The sequence below is a fragment of the Bombyx mandarina genome, chromosome 11, assembly GCF_030267445.1.
Source record: "Bombyx mandarina strain Sakado chromosome 11, ASM3026744v2".
Lineage (NCBI taxonomy): Eukaryota > Metazoa > Arthropoda > Insecta > Lepidoptera > Bombycidae > Bombyx > Bombyx mandarina.
The window spans coordinates 11403002-11413869 of record NC_143218.1 but is presented as its reverse complement, the minus strand read 5'-3'; the positions used below and the strand labels follow the sequence as shown (position 1 = coordinate 11413869).

Sequence of the window (10868 nt, the reverse complement as noted above, 5' to 3'; positions counted from 1 at the left end):
TCGTAAGCGAGATTCAGGCATCTGTCAAATATCTACCGTTGTATGAGGGCTACCCGCCACAATAATAAATATAATAATTATTAATTTTTACGTTCTGTTCATAGAACAAAATACTATGTAGTAAACATGATAACTAAGCCTTTTATAAAGTGCTAAGTGCAGTTGCGTGAAGAATTAACAACAATGTTGTTCAGAAACATGTTTTGTTCGAACGCCGAAGATAGAAATAACCGGATATTTATCGCTCGGACAGCGACATCCTTGTACTGGTTTTGTGGTCATATGTCCTCTTCATATACCTACAATTTGCATACAATCCTTGGAATGCAAGTTTCTTATCAAAAATCAGTGAATGGTATTCGAATGTAACGGTTCAAACAAATAGAAGCGGTTTAATTATGAACCGTAATCATTCTTATCCTGCATTATTAACCTGAATATAACTCAATTACAAAACAAATAAAAATCCTTTCGTCTTGTCACCGTAGTGTCATAGAAAGAGAGCAGTAGCGTCCTTGTAATAATCAACGTAACATAAGACTTGATTTATAGTCACAAAAAGAGGAACAGAAATCACATGAAAAAAAATGTTTTTCTTTTGTCGACGTATTTGCTTATTTAAGCAAGCAGACCGGCACACAATTCAGTCGTTGTAAGCGAATATTTTTTTATAAAATCGATACCTTAAGCAAAAACATGCATTTGAGAAATCAAAACATAGTAGAATAGTCAATACACAGGGTGTATCAAATTATTCGCTCAAGCGAAAGCCGGTGGGTATAAAAAAACCCATTCGAAAGCTTATATTTTACTAGTAACTTATCATAATTTACGAATTTTTTTATATATCTCTGAACATCTGCTGTATCGTCTGGACAGCCTGATGGACCGCCTTAACGTAGAGACCAGAGTCGTTGGTCGTCGACGATCGCCTCGATGACCCATCGGTCGAGCGTCCTTGGGGTGGCGCCGTGGTCTGGTTGTAATGTTGACCGCGGGAACCCTCCGACTCGGCCCGGGTTCTGACCCCGGAAGGAGATCAGAAGTAGGGTAAGAGAGTGCAAGTAGTGCGAGTCGTTTGGTGGGTGGTTGGGCCCGCGGTCTGCTCCTAATATCTGCAGACCTTCAAGCTCCACATACCCCGAGTAACCCCTAGACGCGGACTCCTCGTATAAGGTACGGCACATAGCCCGAAAAAAAAAAGATTATTAGGAAAATGAAAAAAAACTTCATAATTTAAAATACTTTTAAATTGAAATACTAAGCTAAGTACCTAAAAACACTGACAATTACGTTACTTTTCACACAGCAAAAAAATTAACAGTATCTTATGGTATGACAGTTTGCTTTAAACATTTACAATACTTCAGTTTCGGTACCATTTTAAACAATCGTTGATTTCATATAAAACTTTTTCTCGGGGTAATAAAGCCAAAGTGGTCTCTGTTCGATGCATGTACACGTGGAATCAAAAGAGCCATCAACATGAAATTACGAATGTTTGAACACAACGACGATTACGACACACACCATTCATATGTAACGCATTTACGTTTCTGAATAAGACCGCGATACTGCAATCGCATAGACAATGGCGATTGTTTTCGAGGACGCAGTCGCGCTAGCTGACGGATGACGGCGATGACGCGCCGCCGACTTCTTGTTATTTATTTCGAGCTAGAGAACAGCGCATGGCACGGTCCGACGTTGACAAACAACTTATATTAGCGCTCGTAGACAAATAAGCCGCACCGCCCAGCCAGAGGAACAAGACAATTACTGAGTGAACACAATGACTTCCTCTGATACTAAGCGCGACCTTCAAACCTGTAGCGTCATGATGTTTTAAAAAGCAAAAATTGGTAATTTATTCAAAAATATATAAATTAGATTGTAGCCGCCACTAGCTAGGTCTTTTCAAATTTGGTATAGTTTGGAAATGGTTAAGGATCTGTCATCGATCTTCATAATATATCCTTTTACATGAAAAATCACTGAATCAAATATAATGCAGAATCAAATATAATATTTTCAATGAGATTGTCTTACAGCAATAATTGACGATTGAGATTGATTAAATAATTGAGAAATAACCATGAGAAATAACGATCTTCTGTTAAACGAAAATAATGATAAATAATAGAATTTTATCACATGACTATCATCTCTTATCAATTGAAATATAATTTGAAAGGCATTTCAATGACAATACTTACACACTGTCATTCATTTAATGTACTGTAACTGTAAAATTTCAAACTAAATTAAACAAAACAATTATAAAATTTTAATATAATTGAACCCAGATGATTATATTTAATTTATGAAAACACTACAATTAATTATATAGTTCTGCTTAATATACCGTACCTACTTATATTTTTACATAGATGGGTACATGCCTACGCGATTTTGTTTTTATGAAAAAATAAAACAGCATAAACGTATTGTAAAATCGAACACATCATTGAACCATTTCGATGAGTATTTGAATGAACTAAATCCTTCAGAACTTCCAGTCCAGTCAGTTCCAAGATTATTATTTTTTATTGCTTAGATGGGTGGACGAGCTCACAGCCCACCTGGTGTTAAGTGGTTATTGGAGTCCATAGACATCTACGACGTAAATGCGCCACCCACCTTGAGATATAAGTTCTAAGGTCTCAAGTATAGTTGCAACGGCTGCCCCACCCTTCAAACCGAAACGCATTACTGCTTCACGGCAGAAATAGGCAGGGTGGTGGTACCTACCCGCGCGGACTCACAAGATGTCCTACCACCAGTAAAACTAATAACAGCAATACTAATAACAGTAATGAGAAAGATTAGTTCAATTAATTCACCGTGCCTCCAAACGCAGGTCATTTTGTCACCGCTGTTTATATGACGTGATGTTAGACAAGTTTTTCCGCATCGTTGTTCGTTCTCGTATCGAAGCTATGTACTTGTTAGTATTAATTAGAGTAAGTCGGTAGTCAGTACCGAGAATGAGGCGCAAGCCAAGCGCGCCGTCGCAGCCTACGCGTTCACCTTTCTAATTACGCTATGTCTAGACGTCCCGCCAACCTCCTCCCGAAGCCCCTAGCCACCCTACCAAATACAGCCTACGAGTTTCTATCAAACGATTTCCTAGGAGTGCCTTTATTATTTATAAATTTTAAATAAAACTAGTGGTCCCGCAGTAGTCGAAATTCGACTATGATTAATGAAATTATAAGTTTGAACATTATTATGGTTATATTGTCAAAGACTATTATACTTCTACAATCACAGATTTCGCCAAGACTACACTATAGACAAATAATATTAAAGATAAACAATATTAACCTATTTTCAATTTGACCACAGTTTTTGACAAACTAAAGTTTGACAATAAACCAAGAGTATATATTATTATACATATGTGTGTGTGTGTGTCAAATATATGGCAGTGTGTGTAATGTTTTCTTTATTGATTTAATGTATCTCTTATGCATTATTTAAAAAAAATATGAGCATTGTGCACTCCTTCTCTATATTCTCTATAAGTGTGGGAAATTTCATACTCCTCCGTTTGCGCAATTTTCGTAAATAGGGGTACAAAATTTTTGCTTCACGTATTAATATATAGACATTAGGTACGATTATAAAGTACAGAACGGATGAGTGGTAAAAGCGAATCAAAAAAACCCAACACACATTTAATTTTTATCATAAAGAAGAGTTGCGGTAGGCAGCGGCTTGGCTCTGCCCTTGGCATTGCTGAAGTCCATGGGCGACGGTAACCACTCACCGTCAGGTGGGCCGTATGCTCGTCTGCCTACAAAGGCAATAAAAAAAAAAGTTAAAGTTTGTCTGGTTGTGAAAATTTTGCATTAAGCAACGAAACCCGTAACCACGCCTTTTATGTGCTAAAAATAAACACTGGAATTTCATTAATATATGTATGTACGTACTGCTTACTACGTACACTGATTCACAATTTCACGCGAACTCTTGAATGTCATTCCATGGGTTTTGTGTCAAATACATTTAGATAAACGAGTATATAAGATAATAAGAAGAACGCCATGCGTATCTGCACTATACCACCGTGCTGCCTAATTCTACCGCGAAACAGTCATGCATTCAAGTTTGAAGGAACATTTAAGATAATCTATATATTAATACGTGAAGCAAAAACTTTGTATCCCTTTTTACGAAAATTGCACGGACGGAGGAGTATGAAATTTTCCTTATTTATAGAGAACATAGAGAAGAAGTGCACAATGCTAATATTTTTTTTAAATAATGCATAAAAGATACATTAAATCAATAAAGAAAACATTACACACACTACATACCATGTATTTGACGTACACACGATGCATACTATTTATTGTCAAACTTTTGTTCTTGACGTCTGTGGTCAAATTGAGAATAGATTAAATATTGTTTGTCTTTATTAATATTTTTTTATAGTGTAGCCATGGCAAAATTTGTGATTATAGAAGTATAAATAAAATACAATCATAATAGTGTACAAACTTAAAATTCTAATTAATTATAGTCGAATTTCGACTACTGCGGGACCTCTAGTATCCATAAATATCCATCATGGTCCGTGACGTAGATCGGAGCCTCAACTGGTTTTAAATACTTTGAGTTGACGGCAGGCTCTTCACACCGGAACGTATGATTGCTCGAAACCCCATTAGAAAGATGGTGAATTCTATCAATATAAGCTTATATTATGCCCTTTAAATTTGCGTATTTCAAAATTTTAATAAATTTGCGTGTTTCGAAATTTCCATAAATGTGGAAAGTCGTTCGTGAACACGTTTTAGCCTTACGTAAGATTTACTTACCAAAACACCGGTCTATTTCAGTGAAAATATTATGATTTTATTAATATAAGTATATAAAGTCGTCGTGGCCTAAAGGATAAGACGTCCGGTGCATTCGTGTTGAAGCGATGCACCGGTGTTCGAATCCCGCAGGCGGGTACCAATTTTTCTAATGAAATATGTACTCAACAAATGTTCACGATTGACTTCCACGGTGAAGGAATAACATCGTGTAATAAAAATCAAACCCGCAAAATTATAATTTGCGTAATTACTGGTGGTAGGACCTCTTGTGAGTCCGCGCGGATAGGTACCACCGCCCTGCTTATTTCTGCCGTGAAGCAGTAATGCGTTTCGGTTTGAAGGGTGGGGTAGCCGTTGTAACTATACTGAGACTTTAGAACTTGTATCTCAAGGTGGGTGGCGCGTCTACGTTGTAGATGTCTATGGGCTCCAGTAACCACTTAACATCAGGTGGGCTGTGAGCTCGTCCACCCATCTAAGCAATAAAAAAAAAAAAAAAAAAAATTCTTTTCATTATTATAATTATATTCATTTCATTAAAATAATTGTAGATTTACGTCGCTTAATTATAATTTTAATTATTTTAATTATATTTATGAACGGTGATAAGAACAGCGTGATATTGTCGTGATATGTTAATATAAATCTGTCCCTGACGGACAAAATAATATAGGAAGATAACAAAATTGAAATTACTAATAACCTTATCTACCAGACAGCTGCTTATTTCCCTAAAGAATTAGCCGTTGATTATTGGGAATGTCGTTTAGTGTTGCGACACTGATCGGAATGACTGTGCCGGGGGCGCGTCACGTGAATATTTGTGAGTTGACCAGGACAGGTAAGCAGCAGGGAGTACTTCGAGCCACGTGGCCAGGTACCGCCAGCTGGAGAAGTTATTTCGGTGGTCGCCCGCAGGCCCCGGCAGACCGACACCAGACGACGGCGCCGCCCCCGCGCTCCTCTTGATCTCTATTAATACCCGCACTGTGCATTCTTGGGCGAACGATGTCGAATTTTTGTCGAGTACGCGCGACCACATGCCGTTTGTTTTGGCTTGAACCACAAACTAAATACCGGGTGTAAGAGGATCAATCCCAAAAGCAAAAATAGTGTTGGTTCGCTTCTATTTTTTATTAAAAAAATCTCTATCAAAAGCTTACACATTCAGTTAATGTATTATCCTACGCGCAATGTAATACAATTAAAATTAAATGACATGAGAGGTCAACGGTCTCGTGTGAGGCGGTGCCGGCATTCACCAGCTGTCTTAGCTTTGGATTACGGGTTGAGCTCTATTGAATATTGTTTTGTTTATTCTAAAATAGTATATACGTTTTAGCTTATGGAACGACTAGCTTACACCCTGTATCGCTTGATCAAATTATTATTATGAAGAACAGCAATGCGATCAATAACCGTTAAAATTCAAACGATTAAAAAGGGTAGATAAAAAAAAGAAAGACAGTATACGTCAGTAGTGTGCGTAAAATTAATATCGAAAATCAAGTATATTAAATAAAACGCAAATCCTTCCAAAATTAACACAAGAATCCAGCTCCGTGATTAGATTCTAGAAATACTAACTGATCTAACTAACTACAAAATCAAATATGTATTAGGTATGTGACATTTTCATTTTGCTGTGTACTATAAATCTTGAACACATGATAAACAAATTCTATTGCTCGTATTAAATTTGAGTGTACGCGCTATGCTTCGCTTGAATGTCGAGATATTCTTATTAAGGTTGCTAAAATTAACCCAACCACGCAAACAACTCTCGTGCGAAAATAGATGCGTACCCAATACATACATCTTATTTAAATCTACGTGCTTTTTGTTACCAGTTTAAACACTAGATTAAAAAATATATAAATATCGGTTTATTAACCAAAGGGACATACATATCGGTAGATATGGAACAAATAATTATTTTTAATTTTTAATTAAACTCTTACTTTTTTTGTGTGTCTGATAAATAAATGCAGTTTTGCATTTTTCTCAAAAATACAGCCATCAAAAATAGCTGTCACTAGACTTTTATCGTAGTCGTTCACATCCACAATATTAGCTAATTAATAGCGGAGAAGAAATTGGAAACTTCTGAACAAGAACACAACGAATCGCGCTCTGGTCTGATTTCTGCAGGTGCTATTGATTTTTATTTCGTAATCTCGAAATTAGTAAAAAACAACCTTTTATGCTCTATACCACATGCTCCCTCAAAGTTCTAATGAAATCAGTGGAGTTCAAATTTTTTTTTTAGTTTGCATCTAAATTAACGTGGCACAGTTAGTGCGCGAACATTATATGTACTTATATACCCACGCTCGCATAATTATGTAACGTTTTATGTGTGTTTAAAACCATATGTAAATAAAATGAATCGATCCTCTGAAAATGATCTTATCAATATATGATATACATATACATATATTAATATAGTTGATTTTTATTGTTAAAAAGATAATTGATGATACTAAATTAACAATTTACTCAACTATCTAAATGTACAGAACTTTGAAACCAGTTTAAAAATACATTCACTGGCTACAGGCTTCCTCTACGATGGTGCTACGAGTACGGGCTACGTTTCTCAAACTTCAAGTAACTAAACCATTTTAACAAAATTCTCTTTTCGTTTATCCAATAAAGCCTAACTTTCCAATCATGGGGCTATTTATCAAGTAAATTACAAACCGACTGAATTTAAATCTAAAACAAATGCAATCACTTTTTCACTGAAATTTATATAACAGCTTAATTACGTTGTATTTCATTTCGGGAACAACTATTATGTGACAACTAAAAAATTGGCTCTTAGTAGTGAAGAGATGAAAAGCCTTTGGCGGCTTTTGGCTGCCTTATCTCAAACCATGTATCTGTCGGCATTCTTTATCCGTATTTGTGTCCACTACAATATTGGATTCCATGAATGTGACTTCACATTTCAGGGTGGTGGTGGGCAGGCGCATGTATTGGCGCCGCTGTGCTGTTATGTGCCGCGGGTGCATTGGCACGTCCGCACTTGCGAAGAAGAAACGTTGCCGCCACACCCGATGCTCCTACCAACACTGTGAGTCTTCCACTAAATATTGTCCTTCGATTTTTCTTTTCTTTCTTATTGCATTATCAACGTAATTAAACGTAATTAAAACGAATTATTTATTAATTTACAAGTATTGCCAACAGTAGTGGAGAGAGTTGCAATAGATAAGAAAAAAAAGCTAACGCTCTAAACACTTAATATCTGTAAGGTATATTACTGGCAATCTCAATATGCATTAAAGAAAGCGAAACAACAAAAATAAGACCCCTAAAGTAAGACATAAAATAGTTATAGTAATAAATACATATCATTAGGGTTGATGAGGTAAAACCAGCATTTGTGAATTTATTTCTTACTATAGTTAATGGTTAATTAGTTGAGGAAGTCGGTAAATATATCAAGACTTTCTTACTAATTGTGTGATTACAAAGGCTAACCAGACGAAAAACAAGCGGATGTTTGCCTGAATTGGTTCTAACAGAACGCGGACTAAGAAAAGCAATAGGGAGGCGATGCAATTTGGATGGCTCTTTCAAAGATCATTTATTTAGGATGCATTGAAAGTCAACAGAGTCGGTGATAACTCGATGTGGATAACAAACTTAAGATGTCAGTCAGGTCCGTTACTCAATGTTTACATTATATAATTTTCAACCCTGCCACTATACTACTAGGTAAGTGGTCTAAAACGTCATGGCATGCGGCCAAACTTTCTTTTTAATACTCTTAATGCTGTTAACATAGATTTATATGTAACTCTACTTACAAACGTCGCAGCCCCAGTCTAACTTACTTCTGACATAGCTATTATATAGCTATATGTAATAGAATTATTTCTTAATTCCGTAGCATTCCTGAGTATAAAACCTAACGACTCGTTCGCGGCATCTGTGATTGTGTTAATTATTTTTATATTACTAGAGATGCCCCGCGGTTTGAGTGGCGTTAAATTTGTAAAAAAGGGTGAAATGAGTTAAAAACGGTTGCTTGTGTCACTCTCTGCTTCATAAACTATCAGTCCTATTATGTATGCGATGGTAGATTAAGTATACATTAAGCATAAGATTAACCTAAAATTCGTTTCTAATTAAATGGATAACGGTGTCCATAGTTTTGACAATGTATGTAAATGCCACCTCTCGCCTTACGACTTGAGTCTATGTGTCTTGTATAGTAATTACACAATTATATTTTTTGCGAGTTTTATTTTTATTACACGACATTATTCCTTAATTGTGAAAGTCGTTCGTGAACATGTAAGTACGTACGAGTTAAGTAGGTACGTATTTCATTAGACAAAATTGGTATCTGCCGGCGAGATTTCAACATCGGCCTAGTCGTATCGCTACGAATACAAAAAAATCTTACCATTTGGACCACAACGACTTCAGTTAAAATTTGAGTACAAAATACTTGAAATAGATGGAAATCCACAAAAATACTTATTATACATAAAAACTACTTATACATATAAAAATAGTTGTACTGTTGTTATCGTTACTTGATACAATTCAATTGAGACTACGATCTCTGGTTTTAACTGAGTTTATTGGGTGGCTCAAGGACATTGTGAATGTTTCTCCTCCCGATCCACTAACGGTGCTTTTAGGTACCTCAAGCACCGGTCATCGTTCTCGTCGAACCCGTCGCTTGCGACGAAGTAAGTTAACCCACAGACACAGCCCACTGAGTTTCTCGCCGGACCTTCTCAGTGGATCACATTTCCGAACCGGTGGTAAATTCTGCGAAGAACGACTCTTGCTAGGGTTCGTGTTAGCAACGTCGTCAGGTTTGAGCCCCGTGAGCTCACCTACTAGTTGAGATTACGCTGAAATAGCCTCTGAAGGCTATCAGCATAGGTAGAAAAAAAAAGTGAATGTTTTATGAACCCCAGCATCAGTTAACGTCTAGTCGGCTGTCCACGCAGGTGAAGCTGCAGGCAAAAAAGTAGTTACAAAATAATATAAAATATCATTAATAATACCCAAGACAGGTCACAATAATTAGAAATCTACGTCAGCCGTTTCCAACATAAATCTGAATACAAATGCTTCTTGACTTTTTCATGAATGTTACATAATTGACTTGATCCGCACTTAACTTAAAAGAGCCCTGTAAAAAGAAAGGATGCATTCAGAATATCTTTGATGCCTGCTAAATAAAAGATCATCAAGCTGAATCAATGCCGTACTATCGAAAAAGCTCTCCCATCTTTAACATCTTAAACGATGATAGTCTGTTGGGCAACATGGGACAACGTGAAATCCATGCTCATTGAGTAATATGCTTTCAGTTGACTGACTGACATTAAACATTACACTAAAAATAATTAAATTGATCTTCTATTTTAAAAAAAATGATGACTTCCATATTTAGAAACGTTTCAATCATAAATAAGTTCGTCGTTTGTTAATCGATATTAAGTAAGTAAAACAGTTCATTGCCTAATTAAAAAAAAGAAAGAAACAGAACCAGTGGTGTCTAATTATTTTTAGTCTAAGCATACGACACGCAAAGATAAAAAGAAAGTAAACTGTTTTGAAAGAGTTAAAATTTATTTTGACAAAGTCTCATATGTACTTATGATACATTATCAATGTGGATACTGGTTACGTAGGTATACTCTACGTGACTACAACTCCATCATTGAACGATGCCAACCCTGTCCGTCTCGTCTCGCAAGCCGACGACGCGTCATCGTTCACTATTACCATTCTGCTGTTATAGCTACGCATGTATAACACCAACAGTAGCTGCCATCGAGCTCGACTTCCATGTGTGATATTATACATTCTATTACATACACAGTCCGTTGTCACACAAACACATTTTACTCACACTAGTAGTCAAATTTTCATCGTATTATTGCACCTACCGGAATGAGTACGCACACAAAGTTAACTAGACAGAACGTATAAATGTGTGTGTAGCAGTAATACAACCATATCAAAATTGTTGTTGTGTGCGACGACATCGGGGCAGCCGGT

General features: G+C 36.3%; 1 protein-coding gene across 1 annotated transcript in view; it reads left to right on the top strand.

Moving 5' to 3' along the window:
• Positions 1-10868, top strand: part of LOC114253438 (uncharacterized) — a 40142-nt gene that overhangs the window by 21321 nt on the left and 7953 nt on the right. Inside the window, exon 2 of the mRNA XM_089731492.1 lies at positions 7787-7908. The gene's annotated coding sequence lies outside the window, so the exon portion shown is untranslated. The remainder of the gene's footprint in view (positions 1-7786; positions 7909-10868) is intronic.